Here is a 6,694-nt window from a genome sequence, read left to right as displayed (position 1 = left end):
CACGAGGTCCATCGCTACCGATCTCTGATCAGCGCGGCCGTTTGCTTTATCCGTCGAGGTCCGAGCGGGAGCCGATTAAAAAGTCGACGCCCGCCCTTCATTCGCTTCCTCTCTTCCTCTCTGCGATCGTGCTATCACTTTGTGTAATGAATTATCGATTGCGAAAATTTTTCAATCTCATTATCGTAAAAAATGGCTAAAACCCCTCTCACCGCAGCGAATTAATTTCCAAGAAAGACCATCTTCTTTTCATTAAGAATAAATTGTAATTTTTTTTTCTTAGATTCGCGCCAATGATATTTTTGTTCTCTTCTCTTATATCAAATTTAATAAAAGTGAAATGAAACGATTATTACTCTTTATAATTTTTTATTTTCGCATTGTTATCTTGCGGACAAAATTAAGAATAAGTTCAAGAGAACTTGTTAGTGCATAAGTGTATGTCTTAAAATTTTGAAAATCTTTGACAGCGCGATCGTTGACAGTACAGAAGAGGTAAATTGAGAAGGATTAGCCGTCGAGAATCGTTAGGAAAATCATTAACATGCTTCATGTCTCCTAATGCGTGCGAAACATTAAGCATCGTAGCCGAAGAGTGCATTCGATTACCGGCAACGTGCACGGCCGATCACGTTTCGGCCTCTTCCTCTCCGCGTGCATGTCTCTCATCGTCTTCTTCGTCACCTTCTCCCGTAGCTCTTTCGACTCCTCTTCCTTCTCCGCAATCCAGTCCATTTTATGGAGGAGGGAAAGTGGCGCGCCCATCATACGGTCCTCTCGCAATATTCTCGCGAAACGAGACACAGCCAGACACGCGGTATGATCGCAAATGCGTGATTTACCAGCGCACGAATTCTGCACGCGCTACGTGTAACCATCATGCAAATTCGCTTGAACATTCATCGCGCTTTCCTCAAAGCTTGATTGGAGATGAACTATCACATCAAATGGAAGAGTCACTATTATTAATTGTAAGTTCCAATTTTTCCCAAATTACAAATTAAAAAAAAAAAGAAAAAGCAATTGTATTTAATTTTGTACACGACAATTAAATTTTTATTAAGTGTTATTGTATGAATTTTGTAAGAAGGTAATAAATAAGGTATAAATTAATATACTTATATATATTTCTCAATGTTTTTATCAATGTAATTTATTACTATTACATATCAAACTGTATCTTTTTTAAATTTAATTATGTAAATTTTGTTCTCGCAAAAGTCGCCTGCTCGCTCATTTTTCAATCAAGAAAATAGGCAAATATCTTCTGTCAGATAAAGCGTAATCTGAAAAAAAAATCGGCGATTACCGCGATTGTAAATGTTGAATATAAACTGATAACCTGATTTTATAATTGCGCGCGCGTTTGAGGATAATTAGATTCTCGTTCTATACAGCATTTTTGAAAGTCGTTTTAACTACATTAGCAGCTATCGAAAAAAACACTTGGTAAAATTTTTATGACGATAAATAAAATACGTTGACGAAAGCAGACTGATGCAAAATGTAAATTAAGTTCACAGAAATATCGTTACATTGTATTATATTTAAATTTAAGGAATGTCGGACTACATAACAATATATTTGCTTAATATAAAAATTACAATTTGTACACATAAAATAAAATTGGTTTTTCCATGTCAGAATTACATGAAAGAATTTGTGAACGTTTAGAAATGAGCTTAGAAGAAGCCTCGATAAAAAACATTTCATTGCAGAAAATATTGTTGCTGCACATGTTGGTGCACATGTTGCTGTTATGTTAGATTAGAATTTGGTCGCGATAGTTCGGCATCCTCTTAATTATATTTTCAAGATTGTATATCTCAATTATATAAAAAATACTTATATTATTTAAAAATATATAATATATAATAATAGCATATAAAAGATTTACATTGCTTTTATGCATATTTTCTGCAACGAAATGTTTTTTATCTAGGCTTCTAAGCATTTCTAAAACTTTACAAATGTTTTATATGCTATTTTATATTGCGCTCTTTATATATTATTTTTAACAATTATAATTTTGGCAAAAAAGTCAATCAACAACTACATATTTCAATTACTAATTTTATGTAATAATGAATGAATAGAATATTTTTCTTAATCTTTTTTTCTTATATGATCTCCAAATATTAGTACAAAAAGAAACGTTTACAAAAAAACAATTATAAAAGTAACCGTCAATGAGTTTTTCAAGATAACTTTCCAAAAAGTCAAAAGGCACTTTAGCAGTTGAAACTTCTCTATCTGAACTTCTTCAAACCGGCAGTAGGTCATGATAGGGAAAAGAAGTCTTGAGCTCTTCCTTGATTCCCTTTTTTCGGTTTGATTCGAGCGCTCAGGCACGTACCATAAATTGAATTCGGCCGAGAGAGACGTGTAAACTCGCACGTGATTGGCGAAGGCGAACGAATAGCTCGCACGTGAGCGGAGATGAGTACCAGTAAGATACTTGTAAGGTGAGCCAAAAAGTTTTAGTCTTGTGTGTGTAAAGGCAGCAGGTTTTTCTGTTGGTATTGTGCAGTATTCTGCAGTGTGAATATATTTGTGCACAGAGGTATTATAGAAATATATTAAATATTCTTTCGTGATCTCATAAATGCGATTCACAAAGAACTGGTTAGTTATACAGGGTGTTCGGGTCAACAGGTAAGACAAAATTTAAGGAATGATTCTACACGATAAAATAAGATAAAAATCAAGAATAACAAAATTGCAATAGACGCTTCGTTTTTTAGTTATAAATATTTAAAAGTTCGTGTAAAAGGTATCTACAGCTCGGCAATTCGCTGCATATTTTTGCGTCACAGAGTATTTTGAGAGCAATTCAGTCGATGTAGTCTACGCACGCAAAAAATTTTGCGATTTACCATGCTTTGGGCAATGCCTTTTACGCAAATTTTCAAATATTTGTAACTAAAAGACGAAGCCTCTATCGCAATTTTGTTATTCTTGATTTTTATCTTATTTTATCATGTAGAATCACTCCTTAAATTTTGTCCCACCTTTTACCGAACACCCTGTATATGGAATTTTGCTTTATTACAAATGCAAATGTATAAAAAAATATGAGTTTTAATTGAATGAATCTAGATTTATTCATTTTTAACGCGAATTATTTTCAAGATGTTGTTTAATTAGTCGTAAATTGTGTGTGTGTGTGTGCGTGTGTGTGTGTGTGTGTGTGTGTGTGTGTGTGTGTGTGTGTGTGTGTATGTGTGTGCGTACGCGACATCTCGATAAATTATAAAGCGGATGGCTTAGTTTATAAAAGCCAGAAGACTTGTTAAGTCAGGTAGATACATAACTTTTTATTCGACTAGTTATCCGACCGAAAAGGGTTCTTTGCGAAGAAATTCCTTTAGTCATAGGCGTCGCATGTAAAAATTTAAGCGATAATTCATATGTGTCGTAATAATAATAATTAGCGATAATTCATATGTCGTAATAATAATAATTATTCTTTATTCTCACTGCATATATTTAATATATTAATATATTTAATATGTTTAATATATATAATATATTTAATTTATTTAATATATTTAATAGTTTACCAAAATAATCTTTATTAAAAATAATTTATAATACAAAAATCTCTTTCTTTTTTTAAATTCTCCTTCTTTTTTTAATTAGAATTAAAATACTATATGCTTATATTTTTTTGAGTAAAATTTAATGCCTATCTGAAAAACGAAACCGTCTACTTTAATGTTATTGAATATCACAGTTCAAATCTTTGCTGTCGCAGCACAGTTGTTATTTGGTAGTCAAACGATATGGGATCACTTTCGTCAAGTCCGCGACAACACTCAATACTACGGTCAAAGTTACATCGTATATTCTTTCTTATAATTTGCTTTTTTTAAGCAATAGTTGTACGTGTAAATTATCGCTTTTATTTTATTTTCTGCATGTAAATATAAATACAATTGTCTATATATATATATATATATAAAATCGTATATATTTTCATACATTTTCATATATAATCAAATATCTTCTGTTTTTTATTACAGATTCAGATCTCATAATTCCTGCACGACTAGTTATAATATACTATTCGAGAAAGGCGTGCACATTGGCTATAATCTCTGTAGTAAAAGTTCTGTGCAGATTCGGTAAGTTTTGTTCAACACTCGATTCTACGAATTTTTACACAACTAACGTCTTACATACATCTATTATAAATAACAGGATATCTTTGCCCTTTAAATTTTATATTTTACTCGAAATATAGTTTTTGCAATGTGTAAGATGAATTTGAAATTAGAACCTCGAAAGAAATTATCAAACTTTGCGAAAATGTAAAATAGTTGTACTCAATATAATTTAGTTTAGTGTAAAATAAGCTTTATGCATGCGATTTAGCAAATATCTAAAGTTATTTTATAAAACTGTGATTTGGGTTAAAGAATATTATTTTTATACTAGATTAAATTCACTAAATGCCAATATATTAAATTTTTGCTGTATACGTTTTAATAAACTAGAATATTATAATTGAGCGCTATTTGTTTTGTGTGCTTATATGTGTCTATATGTATTTATTGTGTTGTATGTATGTATGTACACATACATACAATACAATATATATATAACATATATATATATAACATATATATATATATATATATATATATATATATATATATACAGGGTAGACCATTTTAATCCATCCAGTCGAATATCTCGAAAATCAAGCCCGGAAGAGAAAAATGTTTCAGACAAAAGTTGTATGGTTTCGAAAAGGCCATAAGATGGTACCATTGGTTTGACCTTGAAGTCATTTGAAGGTCACGTGAAGGTCACTTCAAGTTTTTTAAATGGAACACCGTATATATTTTTACATATTCTTGTAGCTCATCTCGAGAGCTTTCTAAAACACTTATGACAAAGTATTTTTCATTAAGTATTTTTTGAGTTATAAGGCTTCAAAGTTGCAGTATTTTGACATAAAATATAAGATATCTCGTAAAATATTCATTTTTTGATTATCTTACTCTAATATTTTTATGCACAGAATAATGAGACGAATCAATTGGTGTAAAGAAAACACATAATTATGTTAAAGTAAAAATGTGTAACTGTTAGTTGCAAATTCAGATTTTTACTTTAACATAATTACGTGTTTTAATTATGCCAATTGATTCGTCTCGTTATGCTGTGCATAAAAGTATTAGAGTAAGATAATCAAAAAATGAATATTTTATGAGATATCTTGTATTTTATGTCAAAATACTGCAACTTTGAAGCCTTATAACTCAAAAAATACTTAATGACAAATACTTTGTCATAAGTGTTTTGGAAAGCTCTCGAGATGAGCTACAAGAATATGTCAAAATATATAGGGTGTTCCATTTAAAAACTTGAAGTGACCTTCACGTGACCTTCAAATGACTTTTCAAGATCAAACCAATGGTACCATCTTATGGCCCCCTCGAAACCAAACAACTTTTGTCTGAAACATTTTTCTCTCCCGGGCTTGGTTTTCGAGATATTCGACTGGATGGATTAAAATGGTCCACTCTGTATATATATATATATATACTGTGAGTAGAGCGTTAACGTTAAAACTTTAAGCTTCAAAATGTTTTTTTTTAAACTTTTCTATGATGATTTTTCACCAAACTGCAACAGTTTGAAAATAGCCCATTGTTTTGACGTATAAAATATGTTCCCTATATTTTATACGTCAAAACAATGGGCTATTTTCAAACTGTTGCAGTTTGGTGAAAAATCATCATAGAAAAGTTTAAAAAAAAACATTTTGAAGCTTAAAGTTTTAACGTTAACGCTCTATTCACAGTTCTAAAAATTTTTGAGTTTTCCTTATTCTATGCTTTAAAAAAGAACACATTGTTTTATTCCTTCAAATTATGTATTTTTGAAATTCTGCAGCTTGATAAGAAAAATTCTCTCGATGAATTCAAGTTTTATAAAGTACAATATTTTACATAAAAAATGTTTTTTTTTTATACTTTTCTACAATTTTTTTTACCGAATTATATGATTTTGAAACTATATTTTTCAAAAATATTGTCAATACTCAGTGAAAAATTATCGTAGGAAAATTTAAAAAAAAGCATTTTCAAGCACAAAGTTTCAGTTTTAACGTGCTATCAATAATTTTTAAAAAAATTTGATCTTTTTAGTTCTATGCTTTAAAAAAAACACTGTTTTTCCTTAAAATTACATATATTTGACATTCTGCAGTTCTTTAAAATAATTTGTCTCGAAAAATTTAAGTCAAAAATTCCCTAAATTACAATATTTTTTCTACAAAATGCTTTTTTTAAAACTTTCCTACGATTTTTTTTGACCGAATTACATGACTTTGAAGCCAGCCTTACATTTTATTGAAAAAAGACGCTTACCGCCGGCATGCGTGCGCGCGCGTTTAATATCGTGCATTACCTTTTCTCTGAATCAATTATTACTTGTTAATTTTGCTGGATTATGCATCTCTAAATAAAATTTTGCAGATTTTGGTTCCAAATTTGTTTCAATCTCTCAGCTTATCAAAATTTTGCGACTATTCCTCGCGACGCCGAATTTGTAATTGGCGGCGTTGAAATAAACGTTACAATCGGCGTTGCGTTATGACATGTGGACACATAATGACGATCCTGGTATGATGTGTATATCAGAAAGAAGACAAACTGGACTTTAAAACTGGAACTTTATG

The 6,694-nt window shown here is 30.5% G+C and overlaps 1 protein-coding gene across 6 annotated transcripts in view; it reads left to right on the top strand.

Annotated features, from left to right (window-relative positions):
- The first annotated feature begins 2,494 nt into the window (after positions 1 to 2,494).
- Phtm (cytochrome P450 enzyme phantom) overlaps positions 2,495 to 6,694 on the top strand; it is a 33,197-nt gene continuing 28,997 nt past the window's right edge. For 2 of the 6 annotated variants that reach the window (XM_072895721.1, XM_072895769.1), the window contains exons 1-2: positions 3,785 to 3,884; positions 4,026 to 4,127. The gene's annotated coding sequence lies outside the window, so the exon portion shown is untranslated. Of the gene's footprint in view, positions 2,564 to 3,227; positions 3,302 to 3,784; positions 3,923 to 4,025; positions 4,128 to 6,491; positions 6,639 to 6,694 lie in introns of those variants that run through there. The other 4 variants (XM_072895760.1, XM_072895740.1, XM_072895749.1 and 1 more) reach the window with 4 other exon arrangements.

Source organism: Anoplolepis gracilipes, chromosome 1, assembly GCF_047496725.1.
Source record: "Anoplolepis gracilipes chromosome 1, ASM4749672v1, whole genome shotgun sequence".
NCBI classification, from domain to species: Eukaryota; Metazoa; Arthropoda; class Insecta; order Hymenoptera; family Formicidae; genus Anoplolepis; species Anoplolepis gracilipes.
Note: the sequence above shows the minus strand (reverse complement) of the source record. Positions and strands in the feature narration are given on the sequence as shown.